Source organism: Parasteatoda tepidariorum, chromosome 6 (genome assembly GCF_982258835.1).
Source record: "Parasteatoda tepidariorum strain Cologne lab strain chromosome 6, Ptep-v5.0, whole genome shotgun sequence".
In the NCBI taxonomy this organism is placed as follows: domain Eukaryota; kingdom Metazoa; phylum Arthropoda; class Arachnida; order Araneae; family Theridiidae; genus Parasteatoda; species Parasteatoda tepidariorum.
In genome coordinates, this window is record NC_141760.1 from 89081946 (window position 1) to 89104387 (window position 22442).

At 27.9% G+C, this 22442-nt stretch overlaps 1 protein-coding gene across 2 annotated transcripts in view; it reads right to left on the reverse strand.

The window, feature by feature from the left end:
• LOC107452035 (uncharacterized) overlaps positions 1-22442 on the reverse strand; it is a 212979-nt gene that overhangs the window by 111246 nt on the left and 79291 nt on the right. The gene's annotated exons all lie outside the window — the stretch shown is intronic.

A 22442-nucleotide genomic window follows, 5' to 3' on the forward strand; every position in this document is an offset into this window, starting at 1 on the left:
AAATTATATTTTTATTTCAGCTGTACTTTGGTTGCTTTTGAGCAAAAAGTATTTAGAAGCTTAACCGTGTGCATTTATTTATAAATAAAAAAATATGCTGTGGAGATTCTGTTGGAGAAATTATTTCAAATAATTTTGCATGCAAATGATTATAATTTAAAATTACTGCGTTCAGATGTGCAATTTAGTATAACGTGCCTTAAAATGAAACATAAATATTTGAGATTAATTTTACTTGAAACAAAACTATAGAAAGTGTCTGAATTAATTTCGAATAAAAAACAAGGACAATCTAGTTAGTGATTATAAGTATATCTAACATCGAAAAAGGTGCTCACACGAAGTAAAGTACTTATATGAATTAATATATGTTTTATAGTGAATTGTCTCTTCTTTTGTAATCATCCTGTTTATTTTTCTTTTATTTTCCATTTTCACCCTTTCTTCTCCCGGTTGTGGTTTCTTTATTATTTTCTGCTAGGTTGATTTTTTTCTTGGAATAAAACTATTCGAGTAAGGATTTATTCTACTTAGATCTTCGATCTAGTGACTAAAGATTATCTCTTCGAATTGTTTCATATGGAGTTTAAATTTACTTTTGATGATTTAAAGCTCTTAGTCTCTCAACCCTAAATAATTTATAAGAAATCGATGAAAGCGACTGGGAAAGTAAGAGCTTAATATTTTCTTACCTTCTTAGTTTCGGCAAAACGTAATGAAAAGCTTTCGCGTGTACGTTTATAAATAAGAAATATACTGCAGAGATTTTAGTTTTTTTAGAAAAAGATATAAAATAATTATGTTTAAAAATCTGCTTTTTGTTGTAAAATATAAGTATAATGTTTCTTAAATAAAATTACCACGGGGAGAGTAGATGCATAAACAAACGAAACTAGCACAAAGTAAAGTTCTTATATGGATGAAAACATTTAATACTTTGTTATATGAAGCTAGTTTGGTATTATTGTACAAAGAAAAAATTTTATGACTCAAACGTGCCTTATTGCATGCATAATTAGTCCTTTAATCCTTTAATTTAAAGAATAATCAATACGTTATAAAAACCCTTAAACCATATTGTAAATATATAATATATATATATATATATATATATATATATATATATATATATATATATATATATATATATATATATATATATATATATATAATATATATATATATATATATATAAATATAATATATATATATATATAACATATATATATATATATATAACATATATATATATATATATATATATATATATATATATATATATATATATATATATATATATATAATATATATATATATATATATATATATATATATATATATATTATATATATATATCCCAGAAATTAAATGAATGAATGATTTAAATTGAGTATGGTAAATTTCTTATAATTCCTTTAATTTAATAGAAAATAAGATTAATACTTAACACTTTATTAAAACAGAAAATTATCTTGTTCGATATAGATATTATTGTACAAACAAAAACTAATATAATTCTGATTCAATTTTGCTTCAGTTATTTTAGTTTAGTAGAAGCCGAATTAGAAATTACAACAAACTTTCTAAGACAACAACATCATTGACATCAACATAACAATTTCATTGATAAAGTAATTCTTATCAATGAAAAAAAATGTAAATCTCCTCATTCTTCATTTTTTTTATCTGCTTATGACTTCTTTGACATCAAGAAAAAAAATTATGAAAGCACAGAAATACATAAAATACTATAATACAACCTGCACGAGATGCATATTATTCTAAAAATCGCCAATTTTTTAATAAAATTCTGAATTGTTCTTTTCGAAAATTAAAAGTTTAAATAAATATCTAGTCTGCATCTTCGAGATGAAGAAGTAGCTAAAACTTTCGTTTTTATCCGAATAAATTTTAATATTTTTATTACTTTAACCAAAATATCTGCTGAATTGTTTCTTATTTACTACACGAAAAAAGTTTTGGAAACTTTCGATGAAATTCTAGAATCTTATCAACTTGTTATCATAGACCTCGTTTAAGAATTGTATAATAAATACCATGGACGAAAATGATGTTTTCCCATTTTATTATACGTGATAGAAAGTAAAGTCTTTGGAGGAAGAAATAGGATCCAAGAAAAGAGCAAAGAATCCTGGGTATTTCTTGCAGAGGGTCCCTTGAGTGGCCAACTCATTTTTCTTTTTTTCACAAATTGTTTATCCTGGTTTTGTTTTTCATGGAGCATCTTTCTCTTCTATATATCCCTGCATGGACACGATTCAAGCCAAAATTTTATTTTTTGTCTTCCTTTCCAACAGCAAAAAATAAATAAAACGTGTGGAGGATGATAACAGAGTCAGATTTCAAAATTCAATGGAATAGAAGGAAGCTTTAGTTTGGAGAAAAATTCTTTTTTCTGAGACTCTATTCAGTACATTTTGAGGCTAGGTTGGAATATTTTTATGGGTAGTAAAGTAACAGAAGAGATGGAATTTCATTTTATTGCAATAATGCCTGTTTTATAGTATACATTACAACTCATTAATTTTGATTCCCTTGTTTCTTTATTGTATACTTTTTCTTTTTTCTCACTGTACCACATAAGCATGCGAAACATGATTACTTAAATGCAATATTCAAGTAATTGTTCCTTGCAAGCTTGATCCTTCTCATTTCTGTACAAAATATTGATCTCCCGTGCAAAATATTGACCTTTCTGTCCAAAATATTGATCGACTACATATTTTAGATTGTGGCTTAAAAAGCGGGAATTTCAAAGAGAGGGTTTCATCAATGCATATACTGTTAGATGAACTATTTGGCGATGCGAGTCAGGATATAAATATTTCAAGACTTAATCGTCAGTTAGAAGCAATTAAACGCATTGACAATGTATCCTATTGCTCCTGGAATTTTCATATAAGTGTGTGGGTCGGTGTTTATTCCAAAAAGGCCCCATTTTGATAAAGAGAGGATTTAAGATGACATTAGGATGTGTGTTCTAAATCATGTAATGAAATATGTTATGTACTAAACCATGTAATGAAATAATGAAAATGTTTGCTTGAATGAAAGATGATATCCCTGATATTGTTTATTACTTTGTTTATTTCTTGATAAATTTGCCGATAAAGAGTCAATAGGTGCATACAAATTGAACTGTTTTTAAATTCTTTTGGTGACTTCTATTCGAATATTAAATGAGGTATCTAACTAAATAAATAGAATAATTGGATTTACTTGCGCCGACGAAACGGAAAAGAACCCAACACTTATTAATACACAAATATTCTATAAAAAGTTTGTACAATAAATCCTTGTTTGCAATTATAACTCAGAAACACTTTAGTATAATCCGTCAATGATGCACATGGTTTGATAAGTAAAAAAAATGTCAATAATGAAAATTAAATAAATTTCAATAGCTCTTTTTAAATGTTATGGAATGTTCTCACATATTTGCCCAAGGTAAATTAAAAGCAAATTTTTCGATATTTTGCAGGAAATTTATGAAATTACGTTAGTTGAAATTACTATTAAATAAGACAAAGTTAAGATATCGTTCTATCGTTAATTAATTGGTCGTTATAATTTTTTAAAGCCTATTAACTATTAATTAGCAGCAATCAGCTTTAAATTTGGGTACAACTTAAAATGCGTGTTTACGAAATCGACATAGCATTTGATTCCATTTTTCAAACCTATTTTATTGTAATTGTTCATTTTTTTAAATAATCATTTGAATCCCATCTAATTTAATAATAATGTGCTCCAAATAAATTTCGATGATATTATTAAATAAGTTTTGTTTCTATAAGTGCGCTAACATCAAGTTCTTTTTATAAGTTTGCCACGCGTTCTTTTAATTTATTATAGTAGTAGTAAATTTACGCCGTAGGAATTTAGAGTTTTGAAACTCACTTTATCGTTTAGAGTTCTGAATATGAAAACATTGCCTGAAAAGAATACAAACTTGGCTAACCTGACCCTGAAGTTAGGACTTTCTTGCCTTGCAGTGGTTATAGTTAGTGTTTAGATAAGTAAAGAAAAGTAAACACGTAATTCCTCATTTTAATAATAAATTTAGGTCAAAAATTGATAAGGCATTTATTTCTCGCAGTGTCCATTTCGTAAATAACCATTTCAATTTGTCTCCATATTCGTTAATACGCATTTTGAGCTGTGCTCATTTTTGTAAACATGGATCTAGAGTTATGTCCAGGTTCAAAAAGGCCTCGGTGATATACTTTATGTTTATACTATAGTTTGTCTACGGTAAAAACTTCCCTTGCCATGAAGTCTGATGTCGCCTGCTGCTATGGAAATAAGGATACTGCATTGAAAGGGAGAGTAGCTTCTCTTCACTCTAGGGCTAACACAATAGACCGAAGAAAAATCTTCCCTTTCTATTTCGGACGCCAAAATTTTTCCTGAATAATGACCCCACATCACTACTTGAAATAGTTTTACTTCGTTACCATAGTCACCTCCACGGGTCCAGATGAATGGCTAGGGAAGTCCTTACTTTAGACAAATTATAGCCCTTCTTAATTTGTTTGATATTTATAGCAGTAAAATTTTAAAAATTATTTTTTTTTGTTAAATTATTTAGCTTTGAAAAAATTAGGTACATAAACTATTGTAACAAATTCTAGCAAATATCTCGCAGCATATTTTTTTTTCAATTTTATTCTTCTCTGAAAAAAGTTGCGTATTTAATTTGAAGAAAAGGAAGCTCTTGCAATTCCTTTGAACCAAAATCTTGTTTAATGTTATACTTTTCGCTCTCTCTCTTTTTTAAGAAAAAGTGAAATTGTACAATTTTGTTTTTTCGCAGCTTCAAAGAAACTTTATTCGTTATTTTAATTGAAATCGTTTCAATTTTTTGACATATTTTATTTTTTGCTATCTTTTACGTAATACCAAAAAAATATATATATCCTTTAAAGTCGAAAAAGAAAAAATGATGAAACCTCTTTCCTAACAAAGATAAACCTTTAACTTCAATTTTCCGACTGGGGATTTTGATTTCTTGTTTTCAAAAAATCAAAGAAAAAGTAAAATGAGATTAGGTATAAGATCTCCCTTTATCAACAGTATCTATTTCAAGTATTTTTTTCTTCTTTTGTCTTGAAGTCACTTAGTGCCAAGATCTGTTTGAAATAAATTATTCATGCCATGTCGGCAAGCTTAGATCTTACATTTTTATCAGTAAAGATAAAGTGTATCAGCTCATTCAACAATGGCTTGGAGGAATTGAAATTTTAAGAAGAAGCATAAAACCATCTTTAATCTGAGAAATTGCTGTAAAACAGATGAAAATCATGTGGGTCGGTTAGTTTTGAATGTTAAAAAATGTAATACTTCAGAAATCCTATTAAAGGAATTAAATCTAAATTAATACCAACATTTTTAATCTTAGTTCAATATTTTATTTTTTTACATAATTCTTAGTTTAATTTTTACATAGTACGATACATAATGCGATAGCAATTTTGAGAAGAAAGAATCCATTATTGAATGATACCAATACAGTTTTTTTCATGATTTTTATTTTTATTTTGAAAGGAAAAATTTTTAGAAGAGATTGATTTGAAATTATGACGTTGATTTTAAGTTATTTATTATTAACAGATACAACAATCAACCAGGTAAAATATCAAAATAATTTCGTATTTCAGATTTTTTTTTCAATATCTATCCAGAACAATTTTTAGAAACCACTTTACAGGTAGGGTATCATTTTTATATAATGTAATTAGTGTAGTACGTCGTCCTTTGCTTAAAATTTTAGATTTTATATTTTTTAGATAATTACATTATTTTTATATAAAGCAACTACCGTAGTACGTCGTCCAATATTTAAATTTTTAAATTTTAATTTTAAAAGTTGAGAAAAAAATTATTTTGCTTTTTGTTGAAAATTTAAGATTTTATATAAGCTTTAAGGACATTATAATATGTAATGGTACTATAATGCTTTTTATTTCCTTCAAAATGTATCATATTTTATTTTTTAATCATTTGAAAACCTTAATTTGTGTTATAGCCACGTTAATAATACGTAGATGTTAAAATTTTAGCAAATAAGATGAAAATGTAGAAGGTTATCGGACCCGCGATTTACAGATATAGATTAGTTTGTATTTAGCATCATCGAACAAAATGTATTTAGATATTACATTTCATTATATTACTAGCTATCTCCGAATATCAGTTGGTCCGCTTTTTCAAATAATTAAAATTTCTAATATTGCAAGATTTAAAATCGTACAGTCAAAAATCAAGGCAATATATAAATAAAATAAATTGTTATTGTCCAAGAAAAAGGTGATTTAATTTTGACTTTTGCATGCTCGGATGTATCGTGGTTATCTCTACGAATTTGTTATTAAAATGTTTAATATAGCTTGTGATAAAATTTTAAAAAAATTCATTCGCTAATTATCTCAATGGTGTCTTTGAGGGATAGTTAATCAAATTAGCAACTTCATCAAAAAATGTGCATTAATTAGCCCCCTTTATTTAATTTTCTTTGTTAATTTTAATTTTTTAGCCAAAACGAAATGAACTTAAACTTTTACAAATTTCTTTAAGTTAAAAAAAATACAGAGCTAAGACATATTACAAAGCAAAATATAAACTTTAAAAAAAAATGAATTTAAATTAATGACTCAGTTCAAGAACTAAAATGCAGCATAAGCAAGTAAATTAGTGCTTACGCTTAAAAGTTAAAATCCTTCTCATAATCATGCGTGTTTAATTAGTAATGAAAATAGATTTTCATTTGTCAACCAGTTTTATTTAGCTTTAAGACTAGACAAATGATTTTGCTACTGAAACATTTTATTTTCTTAATATTGAGACTTAACTGATATGAGTTTTAAATGTGTTCACTCTGATGTATAATTCCTGTACGTTTGGAGCACCTATCCGCCGTTGGCACTCCACCTCTCATGTTCTATTTATAGGACCATGCGTTGGCGACTGCTCTTTTGAGTTGTCACCCGTACGAACATTAACACCCATGACTCAAGATAATAAATTTTAATAACGCGATGCGCTGTCAAAAATATATCGCAATATTTCCCCAATTAATTTAATTTCTACATTGAAGTCAATATATTTGTTACCCAAAGAACTTTTAGCAACATTTACAATATATTATTCAATATTTATCTCAATATTATCAATATTATCAATATAGATATTATCAATATTATCAATATAGATATTATCAATATTATCAATATAGATATTATCAATATTATCAATATAGATACTATCAATATTTTCAATATAGATATTATCAATATTATCAATATAGATATTATCAATATTATCAATATAGATATTATCAATATTATCAATATAGATATTATCAATATAGATATATTGTATAATATTCAGTATTTTGTCCTATTAGACGCACCTACGTGTGTTATCGAAAGCCGCTCATACATGTATAATCGACCAGTGTAAATCAGTACCTGTTGTTGTTCCATTAATTTTCACATTTGGCTTCATGGTATCAATAACAGATAACCTTTTCATTTAAGGGACAATAATATAAAGTTAGATAATTTGAAATTCATGATAAAAAAAAAGATGTGAACAATTAATTATTATTATTAATAGCTAGTATTAGAATGCTTTAGCGTTAAAATTTAATAAATTCACAAACCTTGAAATTGAACGAATGACAATAATTATATTTATGTTTAACATTACCACTAATGGCGTCGATTACTTATGTTAGTCCGCATACTTGTTCATAACACGCTTCTTTTGCACTTAAATTATGAGTTTAGCGAGATCATAATTTTTCTTGCGGTTTCGTCTGTTTCTATTTTTTGTAAGTAATTTGTCAAAATGCTGTTTCTAGGCAGTGCAAGGCTGTAACATTGCAATGTTTCTATGACAAAGCAATGTTTCTATAACAGCGCAAGGTTTCTATGACAGTGCATGAAAATGGTTTTCATCAAGTAAATTTCATATTCTTTGCCCGAACCCAAAATTTCAAAGAAAGGTGATTGTTTACAAACTATCTCTTAAAAGTTTGCAAACTTCTGGAGAAAAAAAAATCACGATCCGAAACAGTGCTTCTGTTCTCGAATTATTAGCGAACATACATCCAGACAGACTTTCGCTTTTATATATTGAGAGAATAATCTATTTTATTATTATTGTATTAGAATAATACAAAATAAATATACAAGTTTTATTTAGTAACCAATCGAGAGTGTTGCTGTTGAATCATGGTCTGAAAAACTTATGAGAATTGTGAAAGGGTCCGAATAAATACGTTTTAACGAGCATAACCATTTATAAAAGCCAGAACAGGGAAAGACTCTACTAGATAATTCCTAGACATCCACTTAAACTTAGAAGTACGCCCATAAGTTGTCGTCTCCGCATCGTATATATTCGTTTTTGACTAAAGTAACCCAATCCCAAGGATCTGACCCAAACGGCCACTTGGCGCCGGTCGACGAAGACGGATAATGATGGCTCGATTGTTGAGTGTACTTCTCCCCTTCTCCGGAAAAGTGCTAACAATTCTGGAGTGGAGGGATGGACGAGAGAGTGCTCGTTAACACATGACGCTTTACTATTTCTCTACCTGATGAATTTGTCATGTTCCACTTTACGCACTTGTGTCTCGCGGGTCTTAGAAAAATTGTGTTGTAGGAGAGTATTCGTTAACGGATGGCTTTTAAACGGGGGTTTTGTTTGTTAAAAATGTATTATACATTAGCGAAAAGGAAATATTTGAGAACTATTATAGGGTTATTATCACTGCAAACGCACAGTTTCATGTTTCGTTTAGTGTTTAACGTTTTTCTAGAACTCAGAGTAAAATACAGGACTATGATTTAGATTGGGAGGCATACTGTTGTAGCTATCTCACGGGTTTTGCACCACTCTCCCCAACCACCCAACCATGCGTGAACTTTTCGGGATCAAAAACCGACGAGTGCATTACATTGGAGTGGATTTTCTACGACAAAGATTAGAGAAATATAATTTTGTACAAGATTTTATTTTGTTTCATGACCGTCGTTGAACAGCCGACCCAGTTTTTGGGCTTACGGCTACTAATGTTCACAGCCTTCGCAGCCTTAAAATTTCACTTCGCGGCCTTAAAATTTTAAAAACAATTCTGAAGACAAAGAAACTCCTGGATCAAGTATTGGGAGAAATTTGTTTTCGTGGAAGACTTTTTGAGGGAACTAACCAGCATTTGCGTTACATGGAGAGGAAAACCACGAGAACCTCCCACGATTAGCCTCACGGCAAGGGAACTCAAACCCGTGATCCGTCTGCCACTGAAAATATCTCTTGTCAGCACTGTGATCGGTGCAAACCGGATGCGGAATTCGTATCGACCAACCATCGCCGGAATCGATCCCCGGTTCACCTCATTGGAAGGCGAATGCTCTATCCCTTGAGCCATCGCGGCTCTTAGTATAACATTAGAGAAATTGCTGTCATATCAGAGAACTAATGATAACACGAGGATTTCCGCTTTGGCGAAGACTTAACACTCTAGATTGACTAGGCTCGCGTATAAATTTTGAAGAATTGTGTATGTTAAGTAAATCAAACCTTTCATATATTATTGCAATTTAAGAGATTTTTCAACTATATTTTGAATTCTTCTTTAATATAATTCATGCAACCTTGCTAGTTTTCAAACTTGCAAGAAGAAATAAACTCTGGCAAAATTACAGTGCTGAATGGTGATGGTATTTTTGGTAAAAAAAAACTCTAATCCTAGTTGTAAAAACCAAAATATTAACCATTTATTTGGTAATTTTTCCTATCATATGGCAATGGTTTATTGAAAAATTCTATTTTTCAGTTCTTATTAGCAAACTTTTAGTAAAAAAACATAACACAGAAAAGTAGATTTAACCGAATAAATTGCTTGTTTTTTTATGTTTTAAGGTATCATTCTAATTTTACCAAATTTCACCTCACATACCTAATTATGTCTCTCATTATAATATAATATTTCCTGTAATTTAATTTAAAACATGTCTCTGTAAAATTCACCGAGTTTTTTTGGTGCTTCCATAAAGCCAGAAACAAGGTAAATTTTAATATATTTTGATACTTTTGACCACACTTTTTTTCCTTTTGTACTTTCTTTAGTTTCTCATTGCTGGTTATAGTTAAGAAGATCAAAATAGGAATTCTCTCTTCGAAAAGATGTATAAAAGATAACTGAGCACAAGCAAATGAGTGGTTAAACTTTATTCGACTTTTTAACTTCCACGTTTTAATGGAATTTTTCAAAAACATTTTATTAGCTTTTTTTATGGTTTAAACAATTTAGCTTGTTTTTTTAATATTTCATTTTATTAAATCATTGCATGGTACGAATAAAAAAGAAAAAATATAATTCGAATAATATAAAATTGTCAAAGTCACAAAATTTCTATACTTATTTCACAGCTTACGAGAATTAGTCGTTTCACCTCAACTCATTTTTAAACAAGCAGTTAATATTGTATGGCATCTGAATTACACCAAAATAATTTGTATCATTAAAGAATGAAATATTATAATTCAGTTTACTATTTATATTCTAAACGAGGCAACAATTTTTTCTATTTACAATTTTCATGTCTCAAATATTATTTGATGAAGAATTTCTCCAAAAACGAACTTTTGAGCTTTGTCTTACGTTTCACAAATGTCCCTTAAAAATCTGCGTTGCTAAGTACTAATTAGTACTTAACAACGGTGCATACTTAAGTATTTATTGCAGTTTAGCAGAAATATCCCACTCTTAATCACATTTTAACATTTTAAAACATATTTATAACTTATACTTATTTGGTCATGTTTGAAGAAACTTGTTATATCTGTTACAGCAATCACTCTTAATTTTAGGTATTCATGATATGGATACTTCTAACGCAATTTTAATATTATTATTTTTAACTTTAAAACAAAATAATTTGCAAATAATGTCATGCCAATTTTCAAGTTTTTTAATGTCTAAACATACATGGCTGGTATAAGTCATGGCATTTTAAAGGACAACCATTAAGGGAGCTAAATAATTTTCATAAATAAATAAATTGCATTTGGTTACTTTAAAAACATAACAAGTTTAGTCAGACGGTTGAATAAGTAAATAAATATTCGTTGCGTAATTAACTATGATAACAGGCTAGATATATGAAGAAAATGTCAACCACTAAAAATTTCTGCTCTATTAACCAAATATTACTTGATTTAAGAAAAGCTTCAGAAATATACAAATTGGAAATAACAGTCGACATTTTCCAAACACTCAAAAATTCATTTCATTTTCAGGATTTGCCATACAAGAGGGAGTAGAAACGAAAGTAATTTGAGATATAAAACGTAATGCAGTTAACAGAAAAGGGAAAATAAATGTGGGGAACAAAACTAGAAAAAACTTCCAGACGAGTTAGAAAAAATTAAAGGTAGATAGGTAATTTAAACACGTTACACTAGAACTGCACATTGGACTATTGGCGACCGTCTTAAAAATTGAAAATACCGAGAAAGAAAAATAACAGTGACTGGGAGAGACAAATCAGGGTAAAATGCATTGCCACGAGCTATGGAGAGAGCATTGCCACGAGCATTGGAGCCAGCATTGCCACGAGCATTGGAGCCTTGTAACTAATGTCGTTAACAAGGGAATCAGCATTCATATGAATGAACCAAGATTCCAGGACATCAAAATGGGCTGATGTGACTGGGGTGAATTTGACATTATGGAATTTCAACTTATGCCCAAGATTCTAGCAACATGCCGCAGTTGATAATTTTTCGCATTTTGGATAACGGAAATGACTATCGTGTTCCTTAAATTTAAGTGTTCCTTATTTAAGTGTTCCTATCGTGTTCCTTATTTAATTACCTTAAATTTAAGTTTTAAAGTTTGTCCCGTGTAGCCAAGGTTGCACTGACAAGGAGTGAGGCAAATGTCTCAGTGATTATCAAAACTAATAAATAGGATCATTAAGAGAATTAAATTTAGTTTCGTTTACAGGTTTGTTTTGTTTTGTTCAAAAACAGAACTTCCAAAACAGTTGCAGATGGATAATTGCGTTTTTTAAATATCACCACAGGTAAAACAATCATCACTATTCCAATTAAGTAATCTTAGTATTGTAAATTAATTGGTAACGCGTATGAAATCAACTAAGAAAAGTAATATAATTTAAGATAATATATATAAAGCTTTATGAAATTTTGCAATTTATTATAATATATAACAATGGTAATCATGTGATGTTATATAAAGCATTAAAAATAATTATTATATATAACCGTGGAATGTTTTAGTTCCCTGAAAGTAATTCTTAGAAAAAATAATTCGAATTTCTTACTATGGATCGCTATATTTTTCAATATAGATATTTTCTTTTAAATAAGATCCAAAAATTTCGCATTTCAAGTACTTGAAAGAGTCTACTTGTGTTCATCTTATAAAGAAAAACCACGTAAAGCTTTCTTCTACGTAAAGAATCTTCAAGAAGGAATGTCTTAGACGGACAACAAATTGCCCATAATTAGGAAAACATCCCATATGCCTCACCTTACTTATAACTATATTATTATCATCAACACCTAGGCATCACTTCACTGCTTAAGGTTAACTAGTTGCTCTGCTTACCTGGACGGAAGTTTCAGAATACACCAGAAAAATGTCGCATCTCGGCAGTAACTATTTAGTATTAAGTAATATTAATAATTCCTTAAATGAGCCATTTTACATTTTAGTAAGTTACTGTCCTGGTATTATATTTATTTTAAAGCCTATTTGCTGATTTACTACAAATTTTCTCAACTATTTAGCAGTGTTCATCAAATTAGATTTAATTCATTCATAATACTATTTAATTTCAGAAAGGTATCTTGCAATCATCAGTTTGAATATTGCAAAACAAAAAATGGTTGAGTTCAACAAAGAATTTTGAAGTTTTTAAATTGAGTTAAATCTGTTTGAAATAGTGCAAATCAAAAAAAAATTAACTTCTCGTTCTTACGTTTGTATTAATTTCTCAGTTAGTAACTAGAATGAGTCTAAGTTTCATGCCAGGTTGTAAAACTATATTTTCTTATTCAGCAAAAAAGTATGTGCCCTAATTACTTAAATAATAGTTTGTAATAGTTAGTATTTAGCGTTTATTAAGTATTAAGTAAAAATAAATAGTTCAAAGTAACTGATCGAGCTACATAATAAAATATTGTAATAATATACAAGAAAGTCCAGTTCTCAATGAAGCAATATTTTTAATATTATTAACAAAAAATTACATAATTGATATTTGCGCAATTACTATGCATCTTATTTTTTATAACAATAGAGATGTCAAAGCTGACGTCACTCCACTTATCTGTTAATTGGAAATCCATCAATGATCAATCAGTTACAAAAGCAATCAATAGCAATATGTTTCAATTCTGTTGGGATTACGAATCGTTCAATAGGAATCATGCAGACAGGAATCATGCAACATGACGTCATGAAAACAGGAATCATGCAAACGGAAATTGAATGATAGGGAAGCACTGATCCAGTTCAGCCTCTGACATGCACATCTGTCGAGTCCATATTTTTTTTTATTTGCGTTATTTATAAAGTATCGTTTACGAGATATAATATTTAACATTATATTTGAACTAAATATTAATTGAAAGTAAGAATTTAAACATGATTAAAAACAACGTTATGAATCCAACGTAAATAGTAAATATAGCTGAAAGCATTAGAAAACACCATTACCAATTCCCATTTTTCTACTTCACATTTAAATAAAACATACGTTGTTCCTATACAGAGAAACATTTTTAAAATTAAGTTAACTATGCAGAATGACATAAACAGGGATATATGAGGACTGTTTTCTCTAGAATAGTTTTCTCTCCGTTTCATTATTCCCTTTTGTTGAAATACTCTTTGAAAATGGGGCATGAAGATACTTTTACTTGTCAAAGCGGAATATACATAATACCAAAATGGTATTATGCAGGGCGAATATTTCCCCTGACAAAATAATCTTTTCCGCAAAATGTGCTTCTCCGTGGCAGTAACGCAAAACTTTTCTTTTTCTTTTCCAGTGTCATGAAATCGTAAAAGTGGACATGTAGCTTTCTTCTTTTTTTCGCCCTTTTTTGTATTTTCCTTTTTTTGTTTTGTTACATATGGGAAAGTGTACAGCAGCTTGTGAAGAACAATACATACTTGGGATTTGTAGTTTTGTGTTCCATTTCACTTTTTTATGTTTCTTTTGGAAAAAGCTTTAGTTATATGTTTGTATGTTTATATGTTATGTCCCATACTTATTATACAAAATCCCTTGTCATGTTGTCTAAGTTCTGAATCCCATGTACTTTACTGTATTTTTATAACTATAGTCTCGAATCTTTTCTTACTTTTCTGCCAAGACATTCATAACATTTTTCTAGAAATTTATACTGTTGTTCTAAAATATGAAACCTAAAAATTAGAATATGCATCTGCACTTAAAATAAAAAGAATTAAAGAAAAGAAGAAAGAAGGAAATATTTTATAATTTTTATGCTTGAACAATAAATTAATGGAACTCTGCTAAAAATTAAGAATTAGGATTCAAATTCAATGCTGTTATTTTTTTTAACTTTAACTAGGAATTAACTTCATTAGCACTTCGTTAATGTTATTTTTATCTTTTAAAATAATCAAAGTAGTTACAGTGTTTTCCTGTTTTAAATTTTCATAGCATTCTGTAAAACAAATTCGCTTTCTCGATTCAAAAAATAAAACTTAAACCATTACTCAATAACTTTAAATTTAAAAAAAGTTAAACTGAAACTATTTAAACTGAATAACGAATTTTATACCTAATAGTATTTTTAATAGTACTAAGTAACAATGGGTATATCTTTGCTTCTTTAAATAATGTTGTATAATAAAATATGATTTGCACTTTCTTAAATACTCCAATATTCTTGATTCATTATTATTCTATCTTTTTAAAAAATATAAGAAGTTCCTATATCAAAAGAGGCTATACATAGTTTCTAACTAAATTTTCCAAATTGCCCGTTAAAAATACTGAACTTGTTTTCTTGATAACAATATTATGTTACTTTACTTACTTAATATTTGTTTAAAACACAGCTGTAGAATTGTGAAACTTAAAACTCTACAACACCGACAAAGTATACACTATTTCACATCATTTCATTATTTTTTGCATTTAAAGTTATGGTTAAGTTTCAACCATTTTGAGGAAACATTGTGTCATGTGTTTTTGATATGCATATGTTCAGTAAGCATATGGCTTACATCCAGATGTACGCTAGATTTGGCAGTACTTAAATGATATATTTTAGTTTTCTTGACCTTAGGCTCAGGGAGCAGGACCAGATGTTCCGGTTAGGTAGTCAGCCGAACACGAAACCTCCAGTGCTTAGTTCCCAAGCATGTTTGGTACTCATTTATCGACCCAATGAAGGGATGAAAGGCTGAGTCCACCTTGCCCGGCACGAGGATCGAACCCAGGACGTGTGGCACGGGAGCGCGAAGCGGTACCACTCAGCCACCGGAACCTTTTTATTCTAGCTTTCTGATATTTTTAACTAAAATAATTCATTACATTCTCAGATTCTTCTACATTCTCAGATCTGGTGACTAAATCACTAAAAAAAATCAGAAATAGCAATTCAATATGCTTGTTGATTCCAATGACACTTGTAGAAGTCAAGCTCTCCTGCTATTGGCCTTTCTGTGTATTATTGATGTTTTTGAAGCGAATTACTCTTAGAATCAATTGATGTATTGATTATACTTTGATGTGAAGCATAAGATGGCATAAATGTATTCCGTATCATTATTTCAGTAACACTCAATGTAGTGTAGCAATAAAAAACTTGACAGCTCTAATCAATCCAGTACAGTAGTAAAGGAAAACTATACCAGTAGATCATTATTTCAGTAACACTCAATGTAATTAAGAAACAATAAAACACTTGACAGCTCTACCCAATTCTATTCAGTAGTAAAGGGAAACGATACCAGTCGATCACTATTTCAGTAACACTTAATCTATTAGAGAGACCGGAGAGTAATGTTGTTTCGGAGCATTAAATATTTGTTAATATTAAAAACGAAGTTATTTTTTTCGAGCCATTTCGATTCATTTTCGATCTGACATTGAAAGACTGTTACTAACGAGGCTGTTCATTAAAAATAAAATCTTGATAACAAATTTCAAATGCATCGAAATGATATTTCTTTTCAGTCCCCCAAATAATTAAGTAACAATAAGACACTTGACAACTCTAACCAGTCCTATGTCATAGTAACAAAAAATTATACCACACTACAACACACTCAAGAGCATCGTAAAGCAAAGTGCTGAAATCCTCAGCTTTGATCCTTATTCACAAGAACTGTATTTGGTTCATTGTCTCCTCCTTATTGATGACCCATGCAAGAATGCATAGATCGTGTTTCCATTCTCTTCTCTTTAAGGATTAGTCATTAATAACGAAATAAAACCGTGATAATGAATATTTAATTCTTAAACCAAGAGCAATTGATTGACAAATGCGTCTGAGGTAAAAGTTACGATTTTCCTCAGCTTCTATTTTGATGCAAAAAATAAGATGATACAAATGAATTCCGTATTTTTATTTCAGTAACATTCAATGTAGCGAAGTAACAGTAAAAACTTGACAGCTCTAACCAATCCTGTTTAGAAGTAACGAAAAACCATACCACACTCAAGATCATCCAAAAACAAAGTGCTGAGCTGAAGAAATCCCCAGTTTGTAAGATTTTATCCTTATTCACAAGAACTGTCTTCGGTTCATTGTCTCCTCCTTATTGATGACCCTTGCAAGAATGCATAGATCGTGTTTCCATTCTCTTCTCTTCTGGACATTTAGGAATCCTTTTAAATCGATTGAGTTTGTGTCAGACATTAGAATCGCATTACAGTAACGGCCCATTAACGATGAGAGAAAAGTAAAACATAATTGTTTTCCACTGTCATTGATCCCATTAAGGTGATTGAATCCAGAACTCTATTAACCTTTAAGGTTACACATTTTGAACAGAAACTGAGAAGACGATAGAATTAAACATTTGTTTTCTAAACTTATTAACCAGTATTGTTCAAAAATATAATAGAGGCTTTTAATAATGATACCGGGGCTATAACGAATCCTGTTTTTTTTAATTATGAAACTTTTTTTCTGTTGTTATTGTAATATTTTTACCAGCTTGGTTAAAATAAGCTATTATGTTAAACATCAATTATTAATCATCAATTAATTAAACATCAATTATCATCAATTATCATCAATTATCATCAATTATCATCAACTATCATTAAATATTAATTATCATCAATTATCATTATTTAATGCTAGCTTCAATTGGTTTTCTTTTTTAAAATGTTAAGAAACCGTCCAAGAGTCTGATATTTTGAAAAGAAAAATTTCTTTTAAAAAAACTTCAAACTTATTTACTAGAATAAATGTCTATGTAACCTGTTTCAGTAACAACAGTATTCAACTCTTCTACTGCATGCTGGCTTTTTCGGCTCTTAACTTCCCGGCTGATAAGATTTTCCCCACTGATGAGATTTCTTTCACAAATTAGAATTGTGAATAAGTAGTGATTGATTATTTATCCCCCTCCCAAAGTATATTTATTAACACAGCGAAAAAATAAAAACAAATTATAGGCAGTTTATATTTTCCCAGATTTTTTTCTCCAAAAAAACATGAAATGTGTCATCAGTTAACTTAAGTTGCCAGTTAAAAATCATTAATATCTACTTTAGAGCCGTAGTGGCTCGGGGGATAGAGAGCCACTACGGCTCTAAAGTAGAGTAAAGTACTCAGTGATAGAAGGATCATGGGTAACAAGAAAATTATAACCCATGATCCTTCTATCACTGAGGCGGCCCAACCTCGAATCCCAGCGTTCAATGGTTGATACCAGTTCTGCCCCGGCTCGCACCTAAGACAGTGCTGACGTAATACACCCACAGTGATAGAAGGATCATGGGTTATAATTTTCTTGTTTTCGGTGTAACTGTGAGGGTTTTCGTATTTTCCCTCTTCGTGTAACGCAAATGCGATTTAGTTCCCTCAAAAAGTCCTCCTTGAAGGCAATTTTCTCTTAATACTTCATCCAGAAGTTCCCTTGTCTTCTGGATTGGGTTCAAATTTACACACCTACGGAGTTAAGAAATGGGTTAGCTGTGCAACACGGATTTTATATATATATATATATATATATATATATATATATATATATATATACATATATATACATATATATACATATATATACATATATATATATATATATATATATATATATATATATATATATATATATATATATATATATATATATATATATATATATATATATATATATATATATATATATATATATATATATATATATATATATATATGTATATATATATATGTATATATATATATATATATATATATATATATATATATATATATATATATATATATATATATATATATATATATATATATATATATATATATATATATATATATATATATATATTTATTAATTTATTGATTCTTTACTTTTTGAATATCTTTAAGGCGAATTAAGTTTGAACAAAAATTTCTTAAGATTTCAAATTTTTTTTCAGTTTACACAAAATTTGTTTTGTGATATTTTCGATAGTGATTAGATCTTAGTTACTGTTTAATTCTGTGAGAATTTCAATAATTTTCTAATTAAAGTATATTTTCTAAGGGTTTTCTGCCTTTTTTTCGTACTTTCATAAAACATACAAAATAATAATTTGAGATTGAAAAGAAAATGTTTTGTGAAAAGAAAATTTTTAATGTTTCATTTTACTTAATGTTTAATTAAATGTTTTATTTTACTGTTTTTGTCAAGCATCTACTGGTATCGACGGAATTCAATATACCATCAGATCTACTTTTATTAATCAAAATCACTCGCATTATTGAAATTTTAGAGATTGGAAAGTTTTTCAATTTTAAATTCACACTCCTAGATTCGATTTTTAAGTTTATATTTATATGATATGCCTGAATAATAAAATGACAGTTTGTAAATAAATAAATAACCACGCACTATATTACAATGCGCATCCCATTTGCTATATATCTTGTAATTCATTAGTTTTTTATGCTAAGTACATAATGAAATTAATTAATTTTTAAGCGTTCAGCAAAAATACTTTTTTTTAAAAAAAGGAGATTTTATTATAGATAAAAATATTTAAGTACAGTAGTCAGTTATAAATTTTAAGAGAAATAAATTTTTTGTTAAATTTGCGAGAGATTACAAATCATTTATCATATTATCATTTTCATAAATAAAATATAATAAATTATGCCTATTGCTTAAAGCAAATACCAAAGAAAGCCTTAACTTAGACTTTTTAAATATTATAATAAATCTTTCGCTGAAACCGAAAGCAAAATTAAATGTAATGAGCATGACATAGGAAAATATGTAGGCGTTTATAAATAAGTACCATAACACTGTATGTAACGCTGTAAGTATTAATACACTGTATTATAACACTATGTCATTTGCTAAGAGGGTAATGAGGTCATCAAAATCTATGTTCAATTACACAAAAAATCTCTTTAAAGATATTTTAAATATTTAAAACTAGTTTTTATTTTTATTTTGTTATAATTGAATGATTTAATATTTGTAACTGACATACTAAAATGAACATTTCTCTTTTCCTAATTAAAGCTGTAGTTCTACTAAAATTCATGAATACATTTAACAAATAAGTGAATAATTATAAATACTATGGATGTTAACATGTCGAGACAATTGCTTGTATATATTTTTATTATGTACTTCAAAAAACATTTTTTTCTTCAAAGACATGTCTTTTGTTCACTTCTAAAGCAACTTACGAAACCATAGAATTTTATCTTCCATAGCATTATTTATCTAATGTAGGAGATGTAGTAAACGTTAATTATTGTTAACAAAATACAATGACTGTATTTGTTAGGAGGAAAGAAAACGATATTACATTAAATAATTCTTTAGTTTTTGAGAGTCTGTTTTGAAAAAGGTTTCTTTATCATGTTGTCATCATCTCTTTTGCTGTTTAAACTTGTTATATATTTTATTCTTGTTATATTCAGGTGATCAAATATATTTGTAATAAAATGTTTTCAAAATTCTATTGAAATATATATATATATATATATATATATATATATATATATATATATATATATATATATATATATATATATATATATATATATATATATATATATATATATATATATATATATATATATATATATATATATATATATATATATATATATATATATATATATATATATATATATATATATATATATATATATTTCAATAGAATTTTGAAAACATTTTATTACAAATATATTTGATCACCTGAATATAACAAGAATAAAATATATAACAAGTTTAAACAGCAAAAGAGATGATGACAACATGATAAAGAAACCTTTTTCAAAACAGACTCTCAAAAACTAAAGAATTATTTAATGTAATATCGTTTTCTTTCCTCCTAACAAATACAGTCATTGTATTTTGTTAACAATAATTAACGTTTACTACATCTCCTACATTAGATAAATAATGCTATGGAAGATAAAATTCTATGGTTTCGTAAGTTGCTTTAGAAGTGAACAAAAGACATGTCTTTGAAGAAAAAAATGTTTTTTGAAGTACATAATAAAAATATATACAAGCAATTGTCTCGACATGTTAACATCCATAGTATTTATAATTATTCACTTATTTGTTAAATGTATTCATGAATTTTAGTAGAACTACAGCTTTAATTAGGAAAAGAGAAATGTTCATTTTAGTATGTCAGTTACAAATATTAAATCATTCAATTATAACAAAATAAAAATAAAAACTAGTTTTAAATATTTAAAATATCTTTAAAGAGATTTTTTGTGTAATTGAACATAGATTTTGATGACCTCATTACCCTCTTAGCAAATGACATAGTGTTATAATACAGTGTATTAATACTTACAGCGTTACATACAGTGTTATGGTACTTATTTATAAACGCCTACATATTTTCCTATGTCATGCTCATTACATTTAATTTTGCTTTCGGTTTCAGCGAAAGATTTATTATAATATTTAAAAAGTCTAAGTTAAGGCTTTCTTTGGTATTTGCTTTAAGCAATAGGCATAATTTATTATATTTTATTTATGAAAATGATAATATGATAAATGATTTGTAATCTCTCGCAAATTTAACAAAAAATTTATTTCTCTTAAAATTTATAACTGACTACTGTACTTAAATATTTTTATCTATAATAAAATCTCCTTTTTTTAAAAAAAAGTATTTTTGCTGAACGCTTAAAAATTAATTAATTTCATTATGTACTTAGCATAAAAAACTAATGAATTACAAGATATATAGCAAATGGGATGCGCATTGTAATATAGTGCGTGGTTATTTATTTATTTACAAACTGTCATTTTATTATTCAGGCATATCATATAAATATAAACTTAAAAATCGAATCTAGGAGTGTGAATTTAAAATTGAAAAACTTTCCAATCTCTAAAATTTCAATAATGCGAGTGATTTTGATTAATAAAAGTAGATCTGATGGTATATTGAATTCCGTCGATACCAGTAGATGCTTGACAAAAACAGTAAAATAAAACATTTAATTAAACATTAAGTAAAATGAAACATTAAAAATTTTCTTTTCACAAAACATTTTCTTTTCAATCTCAAATTATTATTTTGTATGTTTTATGAAAGTACGAAAAAAAGGCAGAAAACCCTTAGAAAATATACTTTAATTAGAAAATTATTGAAATTCTCACAGAATTAAACAGTAACTAAGATCTAATCACTATCGAAAATATCACAAAACAAATTTTGTGTAAACTGAAAAAAAATTTGAAATCTTAAGAAATTTTTGTTCAAACTTAATTCGCCTTAAAGATATTCAAAAAGTAAAGAATCAATAAATTAATAAATTTTTTATTATCAATCTTATATTAATGAGCTTAGTTGTATTACTGATACAACTAAGGTCAGATTCTATTACAACATTCAATTTACAGTATTCCCATACCCATTCTGCATTTAATCATTCAGGTACGAGATTCAAACTTTAGGGTCATATTATAAAACAATTTGAATCTGTTGGCTGCTTTTCCAGTCAAATTCATCATACTTGTCTAGTTTTGGCAAAGGCGAAAAAAAACTTGAAGTTTGTAGAAAACACCAGTTTTGTGAGACTTTAAAATAAATTTTAAGATTTCGCCAAATACATACCAGACATTTTTATTTCTTTAGGCACTACTCAAGGATATGTATTTACAAAAGTATATACATTTTGGGTTCATTATTGGA